This window comes from Elephantulus edwardii, unplaced genomic scaffold (assembly GCF_000299155.1).
Source record: "Elephantulus edwardii isolate Elephantulus edwardi_28Jun2011 unplaced genomic scaffold, EleEdw1.0 scaffold00274, whole genome shotgun sequence".
Taxonomy (NCBI): Eukaryota; Metazoa; Chordata; class Mammalia; order Macroscelidea; family Macroscelididae; genus Elephantulus; species Elephantulus edwardii.
Genome location: NW_006400024.1, coordinates 542170 through 553544, shown reverse-complemented (window position 1 = coordinate 553544; position 11375 = coordinate 542170).

Sequence of the window (11375 nt, the reverse complement as noted above, 5' to 3'; positions counted from 1 at the left end):
TCCTTTTGACTTTAGGCATTTCTGTTCACAAGATCTTAAAATCTGCTTCCGAAGAGTATAAGGGGAAGACGTCTGGATTCTGGAGTTACAGGCAAGGATTCTTGTTCCACTCTACCCTGTACTTGTGTCTTTGGGGCGGTCACTTTAACACGCTGGTTCTCAGTCCCCTCATCCAGCGGTCAGCCTCCCTCTGCCGCCACTTCCCTACTGACCGCTCCTGCGCCGGACGTGAGTGTTTCAGGAGGTGGTCCCCGCGGGCCCCGCCCCACCGCGTACCTCTTTTGATTTCTTGATTGCTGCTGCCAAGAGTATTGATTACAGACCACAGTAAGACAAAAATCATGGGCAATTTCAATCTTTTCTCCATCTACCGTGATGTTGCTTTTTGGCCTAGTGATGAGGGTCTTTGCCTTCTTGGTGTTGCAGTGTAATCCAGATTGAAGGCTATAGTTTTTGATCTTCTGCAGAAAGTATTTCGAGTCCTCTTCAAGTCCTGTATCAAGATGTGTCACCTACATAATTGCAAATTGAGTCTTCCTCCTATCCTGAAACCACATTATTTTTAATATTTTAAATGGAAAAGTAAAAGAATTGGTCAACACTGACACTTTTCAGGAAATAGCATATGAAAAAGCATCAGTTGTAACAAAGGAAGAAGTTCATGCTGCCCTGAAGACACTGGCAAAAAATAAGGTCCCAGGAATTGATGGGACACCAAGTGACATGTTTCAGCCAGCACATGCAGCCGCAGCCATGCGCACCAGCCTGTGCCAGGAAGGGGGACGACAGCTACGTGGCCAGTTGTCTGGAACAGATTCATACTTGTTCTCATTCTCAAGAAAGTTGATCCAACGGAATGTGTAAATGGTTGAGCAATGTCAATAATATCATAAGCAAGCAAAATAGTGCTGAAGATCATTTTTACAATGTTTGCAACAGTGTATTGACAGAGAAATGCCAGAAATTCAAGTTAGGTTTAGAAAGGGATCGTGACTGAAAGCAGAAAATACTAGAAGACTGTCTATTTGCATTCTATTGACTGTGCAAAGGCATTTGACTGTGTGGATCATAGCAAACATAAATGAATGGGATTCTCAGAGCACTTAATTATGTTCATGCAAAACCTATATTTGGACCAAGAAGCCGTGTTGAACAAAGTAGAAGAATACTGCATGACTTAACCTCAGGGAAGGTGTGAATCAGTGCTGCATCCTTTCTCTGTTTGTTAAGGAAATCATTCAAGAAGCTGGACTTTACGAAGAGGAATGTGGCATCAGGATCAGTGGAAGACTCATCAGAAAGCTGTATTAAGCAGATGACACAATGTTGATTTCAGAAAGTGAGGAGGACTTGAAATGCTTGCTGCAGAAGATCAAAGACTACGAAAGACTGCAGCCTTCACTGTGGATTGCATCTCAATATCAAGTAAACAAAAATACTCATCACTGGACTGATAAGCAACGTTGTGATGTTGTTGTTGTAGTTAGGTGACGTTGAGTCAAGTACAACCCATACCTACCTGTGACAACATATGCGAACAGTGTCTTATTCTATGTCAACCTCACACTTCCTGATACGCTAGAGCCCATTGTGGCAGTCACTGTGTCAGTGCACCTGGTTGAATGTCTTCCTCTCCTTTGCTGACCATTTGTCTTTCTCAGCATCACGTCCCTCTCCAAGGAAAAGCCCCTCCTAGCAACATGCCCAGAGTGTGTGAGGTGAAGCCTCATTATCTTTGCCTCCAACGAGTATTCTGGTTGCACGTTCTCAAAAACATATTTGTTTCTCCTTTGGCCATTCATGGGCTGTCCAGCGCTCTTCTCAACTCCACAGCTCGAACACATCAATTCTTCTTCTGTTACCCTTAGTTATTTTCCTGCTTTCAGACGCACAACAAGAGATCAGAAAGGCTATGGCCTGAATCATATGCACCCTAGTCCTCAAACTGACATCATTACTCCTCAATAATTGGGAGCAGTCCCTCACTGCAGACTTGCCCAGTACAATACATCTCCTGATCTCCTCACTGCCGATAACAGGGGTGTTGATTGTGGATCTAAGTAAAATGAAGTTGTTGACAGTTTCATATCTATCTATCTATCTATCTATCTATCTATCTATCTATCTATCTATCGACCTACTTACCTATCTTGATGTTGCCTATCAGTGCAGTGATAAGAATTTTTGTTTTCTTGACGTTGAGGTGCGTTATCATGAGATTACCATCATGATGTATGGAGAGAAATATGAAGTTGTCAATTATTTCATTTTACTTAAATCCACAATCAACACCATTGGTACTAACAGTCAAGAAGTATAAAGACGTGTTGCATTGGGATAGTCCCAGAGACCCCCTCCAAAGTACTAAGGAACAGTGATACTGGTTTAAATTCTAAGGTGCACCTGACTCAGGTCATGGCCTTTTTAATCACTTGCTGTGCATCTTAGAGTTGGACAATGAATAAGGATGACAGAAGAAGACCGGATGCCTTGACTTGTGGTGCTGACGAAGAGTCCAGAGTGTCTCATGAACCGTAAAAGAATGAACAGATGTGTCTTGGAGAAAGTGCAGCCAGAGTGCTCTTGGAGATGAGATTGCTTCTCCTCCCTTACTTTGGGAATGTTTCTAGGAGACACTATTCCTCAGCGAAAGGACATTGTGCTTGCGAAGGTGGGGGGACGATGGAAGAGAGGAAGACCATCCACCAGATGCCTGACACAGTGACCGCAACAATGGGCTCCAGTCCGTGAGCCGGTGAGGACGCGGCTAGGTAGGACGGGGTTCAGATCTGGTCACAGGCGCACTGTGTGTTGGCCTCAATTCTATGGCACCTAAAACAACCACCCCCACAGGTAGATTGGAAGATAATCTGAAATCCCCATCACACCCAGGCTTGCAGCCTGACAGACTGGTGGAGCTCCCAGAACTGTGACCCTGAGTCAGCTTTCAAGCCTAAAACTGAACCCTTCTCTGTGGTTTTCACGCAGATAATAAACAGTCGTGGCAAATGAACAAGGATCCTGGAGCTGTTCACTCCTCAGAGTCATCACCATGGACTTCATTCGAATAGTAGACAGGCTGACCAAGTGACCAGGACACCTGGGAGGTGTTCACGCCTCAGGGTCACCACCGCTGAAGATCAAAGGGTAGTGTTTTCCCAGCAGAAGGCTCAGAGGGCAGAGAGGAGTAGGACACAGGGTGCGTGTGGACAAACCGCAGAGAGTAGGAATGGGAAGGGTGTTAATACATTACGTGCCTTGAAATCAATGCCATGAGACAAAACATGCGTGGACTACAGAGAGTTTGTTCTCTGAGCTTTTGTCAAGGGGATGATTTCCAAAAGACGTCCAGGGGCCTCTTCAAGTAAGAACCAGAAAGCTCTGACTTTCTGGTGTGAGACTTGGATAAAATGCTGTCACAAGAAAGACATCAACCGAGAGCATGAGAAAGAAACGGAGATTTATTCGCATCAGACTATGAACAGGTCAGGGCAGCCTGACCCCGTCTTTATCATAAAAAGGGGTTGTGTCCCTTTTTCCAGTGGAGACTGGGGTTTACACAGCTGGCAGTGTGTCGCTTATGATAGATGTATAGCGATCTGCCTCTCTCGCCTTCTTGTTTACTTTTTCTTGGGAAAGGAGGATCTGTTTTACTTGCCACAGTTACACATCTTTGTCAAGAACGGTCTCTGATTGATATATTTTGTTGAGAGTTTCCTTTGCTATTCCCTGTCTATTTTACCTAAATTACAATAAAAATCAAAAGAAAGAACAGCAAGAAAATAAAATATAAAATAAAGTCTTAGAAACTCTATATGGTCGTTCTCCTCTGCCCTATAAGTCACTCTGATTTCCAATTGCCTCAGCAGAATACAACAACAATAGCGTTATACATAAGAGAAATAGACTCACGCTAAAATCTCAGACCCCAGTATGACCACCTTACACCCCAACTGCATGTGAGTTACTCCTGTCCCTGCTTTCTTAGAGATCTTGCCTGGTGTCAGATTTTAAATATTTTTTTACCAAACCAATAATTATGAATATCTTAATTTCTATGTTGTTAGCATTGAAATCCAGAAGGGAAATTCTTTAAGCCAAGTGTTCACAGAAAAACCAGAAAAAACAATCAGGAGTCAAATTGAAAGGCATCTGGTTATTGCTGCATGGGAAAGTAATAGCGCTGTAACCAGATGTGGCTGAAAGGGCCCATCCTTGAGTCTGCACTGGAACCCGTAGACGAAGGTCGTTGCACAGAGCTTCAGTGCATGCATGCAGGCGTGGACTAGCCAGATGATAGGCCACCCACGTGACAATGAAGGAAGGGGAGTAAAGCTGCCTCATCCTTTAACCCATGCCCGACCCCCACAGCCACCATCAGAGCAACAAGGAAGGAAGAACACACTTTAAGGCAGTTAATGACCGCTCTGAAGAACTTGGCAAAAAAAAAAAAAAAATACAGACCCCGGAATTGATGGCACACCAATTGACATATTTCAGCAAACAGAAGACAACACTGGATATGCTTATCAAGTTGTGCCAAGAAGCCTGGAGGACAACCACCAGGCCAACTGACTGGAAGAGATCCGTATATATTCCCATTCCAAAAAAAAGTGACCTGACAGAGTGGAAATTATCAAACAATTATCACTAATATTACATGCCAGCAAAATCCTACTGAAAATTTTCCAGAAACAAATGGAACAGTACATCAATAGAAAATTACCAGAAATATAAGCTAGGTTTAGAAGAGGTCGTGGCGCTAGCGATATTATCGCTAATGTCAGATGGATCTTGGCTGAAAGCAAAGAGTACCAGAACAATGTCTGTCTGTGTTTCATCGACTATGCAAAGGCACGTGACTGTGTGGATCACAACAAATTGTGCTTAACCTTGAGGACAGTGGGAACCCAGAAAACTTTATTTTGCTCATGCATAATCTATACTCACACCAGGAAGCAGTAGTCAGAACAGAGCAAGGAAACACTGCATGGTTCAAAATCAGAAAAAGAGTGCATGAGGGATGTGTCCTGTCTCCAAATCTTTTCAATCTATATGCAGAACAGATCACTCAGGAGGCTGGGATTTATGAGAAGGAATGTGGCATCAGGATGGGAAGAAGACTCATCAACAACCTACACTATGCAGATGACACAACCTTGCTTGCTGAAACTGAGGAGAAGGTCAAGGACGGTAGACTTCAATGTGGCTTGAAGCTCAGCATCAAGAAAACAAAGATTCTCACCACCGGGTCAATTGAGAGCACTTTAATAAATAGAGAAGGGATTGAGATTGTTAACAATTCTAACATGCTTGGCTCCACAATCAACACTCTTAACACCAAGCAGTCAGGAAATCAAAAGACAAATTGCACTGGGAAAATCTGCTGTTAGGGACCTTTCCAGAGTGCTGAGAAGCAATGATATCCATCTGGAAACTAAGCTGCACCTGATCCAGGCCATGGTCTTCTCAGTTATTTGCTATGGATCAGAGAGCTGGACTAAGCATGACAGAAGAATATATGCCTCTGAGTTGTGGTGCTGGAGAAGAGTCTTGATAATACCATGACTGCCAAGAAAATAAGTATGTCTGTCTTGAAGAGGGTGAAACCAATTTTCTCTTCGGAGGGGCGGATTTTGAAGCTCTGTCTCATATACTTTGGGCACGGGGCCAGAAAGGACCAGTCTTTAGAGAAGGACATCATGCTTGGAAGGATTAAAAGGGCAGCACAGGAAAAGAAGACCTCAGATGACCTGGACTGATAGAGTAACTAGGGCAAAGAGGACAGGTGTGTTGGAGTCAGTGAGACTGGCTTAGGATGGGCAGGCTTCAGAGTTGCTGTACACAGGGCCACTGTGAGTCATAGGTGACTCATGACACGTAGCAACAACAATGGAAAGCAGGGATAATCATCTTAGCCTAATTCAGCTCTAACTTAGTTTGACTTAGAATTAGGTATTTGGGGCACACAGTATCCCATGGACATGTTCCTGATTGTTTTCTATTTTTCTAGGTTCTTCTATATATTCTTGTGGGTTTTTGTGTTATAAAAGGCTCCTCTGCAGGCCTTTGACATCACTTCTCATCACTCACATCATCAAAGTATAAATTTGTGACTTGTCCTTTTATCATGATCATGTGCTCCCCTGCCCAGGGATGTTGGTCTTAACATCGTGAAGAAATTACATCGTTTTTCTTTATTATTCATGCCTTTACAAATGTTTTTCAAAAATTTGTTACTCTCAAACTATAAAGTGAATCTCCCTGAGTAATTTTCAAAATGCTTTACATTTATCATGGAAGCTGCAGCTTCCTGACCACCTCTGAGAGTTGGGGCACTTACCTGATCGGTGATCATGGAATTTCTGAGGCCATGTGAAAAATCCTGGCTGATGTTGACGGGCCTTCACTGATGAGTTGTCTTGGCAAATTTAAGTGCAGACGTATAAAGTGTAGGCAGTGGCATTTCCATTTCCTAAACTCCTCCACTAATTCTTCAGTTTTCTTTCTTGATAATCCAAAAGCTATGTGCAAATGAGGTAACTGGAAAGATCGTGGCTTGGATCAGGTTCGTCTTAGTCCTCAAAGTGAAATTTTAGTGTCAGCATGGTCGATGGGTTCTGCATGGTCATGGCAAGAATTCATAAGCTCTTAAGGGAAGCAGAGGTACCTTGGGGAGGGTGACTGGTGTCAGATTTGGAAAGACAATTTGGAGAGCAGAAGCCTATCTGTTTTCTACCTCTTAGTTGTTGTTGTTGGCCTCTTAGAGTCATGCTGATTTTGATTCTTGACTCTGGAAATTGAAACACTTAGTGAGATTAGATAATGGTACGCTTCTTACGTGTTACCAAGTCTGTGACAACTCTAAACAACCGTATGAATTAGAGATCTGCACCTCACCCTGTCGTGCGCCATCCACACACTCCGATACACTGAGCCGTTGATGCAGTCATCGTGTCAATCTGTCCACGGAGGATCCTCCTGTCCTTCACTCATCCTCTACTTTTCCAAGCTTGATGTATTTTTCCAAGGATTGGCCTCTCCTACCAACATACTCAAAATATGTGAGATGAAAATACATCATCCTTGTCTGTCATGAGCACCCTGGCCGTCCTTTCTCCAAGAGATGTTTGCTAGCTCTTTGACAGTATATAGAATATCCAGTACTCTTCTCCAGCACCACAGTTCAAGGGCATCGATTCTTCTGTAGTCCTTACTTAGCGTTGTTCAAATGTATCTGCACAGCAAGTTCTTGAAAGACCCCGGCTTGGACCGTGTGCACCTTCCTCTCTATTCCCACCTTTGCTCTTCAGCTCTCCGGAAGCTGGGTTATTGTGCAGATAGATTCCTGACACGGAGAATACTGGCAAAAGAATTCTAATGGCAAATCACACTCAACTGGGAGGCTTAAGGTCTGAATCCGATTACAATTTTAGTGAAACCAGCCCACAAGGTAAAGTATTAAAGGCAATTAAAATCTTACAAATAAATCAAGAATTAATAAGCATAATGTTCACTACAGCCGACTGTTCAAGGCAAAAGCCAGCAGGAGGACTGAAGAGAGTGAGAAGATGCAGATCGATAGCTCTGGGCTTACAGCTGAAAGGTCCAGTTTAAATACACGGTGTGTCCTGACTGTTAATGCCTCTAAGGGCCCAGTGCCACGAATCAGAATTTCCCACAGGCCATTGTTGTAAATAGTGTTGGTTGTTGTTGATTGCCTTCTATGAACAAAAGGCCTGAAGCCGCTCTACAAATATCGACATTTATCGAAGTTTATAGAGTTTCCAGAGGCATGTTGTTTAGGAAGTGGACGCCACTCCTGCTTCCAAACAGTTTTTAGGTAACACCAACCATCTTTGGGGAGTTTGTTACCTATATTAACAGATGGCCGCCCTGCATGATATTTATCGGGGTTCCAACTGATCAAATTTGACACGTTTCATCTTGAGATTAATGCATTAGTAGTCTGGGCCCAATATACCCTCTTTTAATCAACCCAGGGTGAGGCCACGTCCCACTCTCTGCCTTGTTTGTCTAACACACGCTTCTTCCTAACAACTGATATTCTAAATCTTGGCTTTCGAAACCTCATTCTATGTTCCTAACAATATGTCCTTAACAGTGACACACACTTTCTTAACAATTTCTAACATTCTAAACCTTAGCTTTACAGGCTTCCTTCTGCATTTTCACAACATGCTCTTAACACTTGCTTGTTAATTCCCAACATTCTAAATTTAGGCTTTATTCTATATTTCTAACAAAGTCTGGACATCATGCCTTCACATTCTATCTCTCTTTACACAACTACACTTTTAGTCAGACTTAACATCCCAGAACGATGGTAGATGATTATGAGCCAGTAAACCTCTGTTCCTCTCTTCACGTTCAGCAGACTAACTTATGCTTTTTGCTTTATAAACTCCATTCTATAGATCTGACAATATGCTCTTAACATTTACAGTCTTAGAAAATTTCCCTCTGGCAATAAGGCGGTTGTTGTTATGTGCCATTGAGTTGCTTGTGATTCAAGTGGCCCTGTGGACAACACCTCCGAGCCTTGCCCTAACCTGAGCCACTCTCGCTGGCTTTAACACACCCCCATTACCCCAGTTACTGTGTCAATCCATCTCATCTGGGGTCTTCTTCTCCTGCGCTGTCCCTCTACCCTTTCAAGCATGATGTCCTTCTCCAAGATCTGGTCCCTCCTGGCTATGTGCCCAAAGTATGTGAGACGGAGCTTCAAAATTCTTGTCTCCAAAGAGAAACTCGGTTTCACCCTCTCCAAGAGATGCCTGTTTGTTCTCTTGGTAATCCATGGTATGTTCAATACTCTGCAGCACCACAACTCAAAGGCGTCAATTCTTCTTCTATAAGCTTTAGTCATTATCCAGCTCTCTGACGCATAGCAAATGATTGCAATGACTTTGGCCTGGACCGAGTGCACCTTAGTCTCTAGACAGACATCGTTGTTCTTTAGCACTTCTGAGAAGTCTCTGCCAGAACACTTCCCCAGTGCAATTCGTCTTTTGATTTCCGGACTGTTGGTGCCAGGAGTGTTGACTGTGGAAGTGAACGTGCTCAAATTGTTAACAATCTCAATCTCTTCTCCATATGTTGTGGTGCTTCCAGTTGACCCAGTGGTGAGAATCTTTGTCTTCTTGATGTCAAGTTTCAATCTATATAAAAGACTGCAGTCCTTGACCTTCTGCAGCAAACTCTTTAAGTATTCTTCAGTTTCAGCAAGCAAGGTTGTGTCATCTCCGTAGCACAGATTGTTGATGAGTCTTCCTCCAATCCTGATACCACATTTCTCCTCATAAATGCCAGTCTCCCAAATGATCTCTTCCACATACGGATTGAAAAGGTGTGGAGACAGAATGCATCCTTAACACACTGCTTTCCTTTTTTTGAACCCTGCAGTGTTTCCTTGCTCTGCTCTGATGACTGCTTCCTGGTCCAAGTCTAAGTTTCACATGAGCACAGTCAAGTGCTCTGGGATTCCCATCCCCCTCAAGGTTTTGCCACAATTTGTTGTGATTCATTCCATCAAATGCCTTTACATAGTCAACGAAACACAGATAGTCACTACTCTGGTACTCTGCTTTTAGTCAAGATCCTTCTGACATTGGTGATCATGTCTCTAGTGCCACAGGCCTTTCTAAACCCAGCTTGTATTTCTCGTTTTTCCTCTAAACTAAACGTCACTCTTAGAAATGAATCTAAATAATTCAGTTTCAGTTCACTCTTCTGAAAATGTAGGAAGAAGCTGGGTAATCATCTCCTGTGTGGTTTACAACCTTCAAAAACGTGCTGGTAGCTTAGCTATGAGTTGGTTCTGACTTGATGGTGGTACGGCTGGGCTTATGAAAATGCAGAGGAAGAAGCACAGAGAAGACACTTCTCACCCCCGCCTGAGTCTCACCTTTGATGCCTGAAGTATGGGCCCTGATCTGATCTGTGGCCCCACACACATTCAATACAAAATATTGACTTGATCAATATGCTTGACTGTAACATCAGAATTAACTAGTGGTTCCCGAGGGTCACTCCAGGGGAGGGAGAGGTAAGGAAGAGAAAGCAGGTAGAAGGTTCTCAGCTGGCATTCAAAGTGATGGGAAAGTGGGGGACCTGTTAACGGCGATGGAATACACGGCAAAGAAAAGGTGGCTGAGCTCTGTATGAAAAGTGAACGGTAAATGTGTTATCTCTGCAGTTACCACAACCGGTAACACGAACATACAACTGTAAACTCACACATATGAAGGAGCCCTAGGGTGTATGTATCTGGTGGCTAATCTGCAGGCTGGCAGTTCGAATCCACCCACTGTTAACAGGAGCCAGATGGATACTGTCTTCTAGGAACCCTGGGGACTCGTGTAGGGTGGCTTTGAGTTGGGATTGCAACCCTGGCAATGAGCTAGTGTTTTATGGATCATAAAAGAGTGATATCCAATATGGAAAATAGGGCAGGAGGAACTGGATTGTCCAGAACACCACCGGAAAGGAAAAACTATTTTTATTCTAAAGCTGAACAGACCTTGTGTGAGTCCCTGCTCACCTGTCCTTATCATCTCTTTCTGCAAGGTTCCTTTTCGGTTTTTTTACTCTGCTTTTGAGGAGCTGCGGTTTAGTACGAAGCATCTATAAGTGCTGATGGTCTCTGGGAAGCAGAGAGGCACCTACCTGGAACCCCAATGTGTCTGCTCTCTCCTTGCTGAGTTAGGGTGCCCCCCAGTTTCTGCCATATTACCTGTGATCAGTGTGACCTATCACATGCTTGAGAGAGAAGTGAAAACGGGCACATTAGGTGAGCTGTGGCGGGCCCTGGGGTCCTGAGAGGGCTAATGGGCTCAGACAGATGGGCAAGGGTCTATTTAGCTTCTTTCAAACAGTTTTTCATGGGCCCTGGCATACTTTATGTAAAGTCCTGGGACCTATAAAACAAGTTTCCATACACTAGATGTTCAAAACAAATTATTTAATGAAAGAAAAAAACTAAAGACAAAATTACCACTCAAAATTCCAGAAGACAATTAAAATAAACAACAAAAAGATGAGGCTTTTTTAAAAACACACCAAAATATGTTTCTGAATTTTATATATGCATATAACTTAGTATTTGACTCATGGAAAAACTAGAATAAGTCCCTGAATGCTCTGTTGAATTTCAGGAACCATGAGTATTTTATTTTTAGGTTTGGTCCACTTTTTCAACAACAACAACAACACAATCCTTACCAAAACCAGGAGACACTGACCGTTATTTGTCAAGAGCCCTTTTGTAGTTGCTCTGTGGTGGCCTCTGGCTGCAGAGACCCTGTGTGCAACAGGAGAGGACATGCTGCGTCCAGCTTCCTCCCCACGGTCAC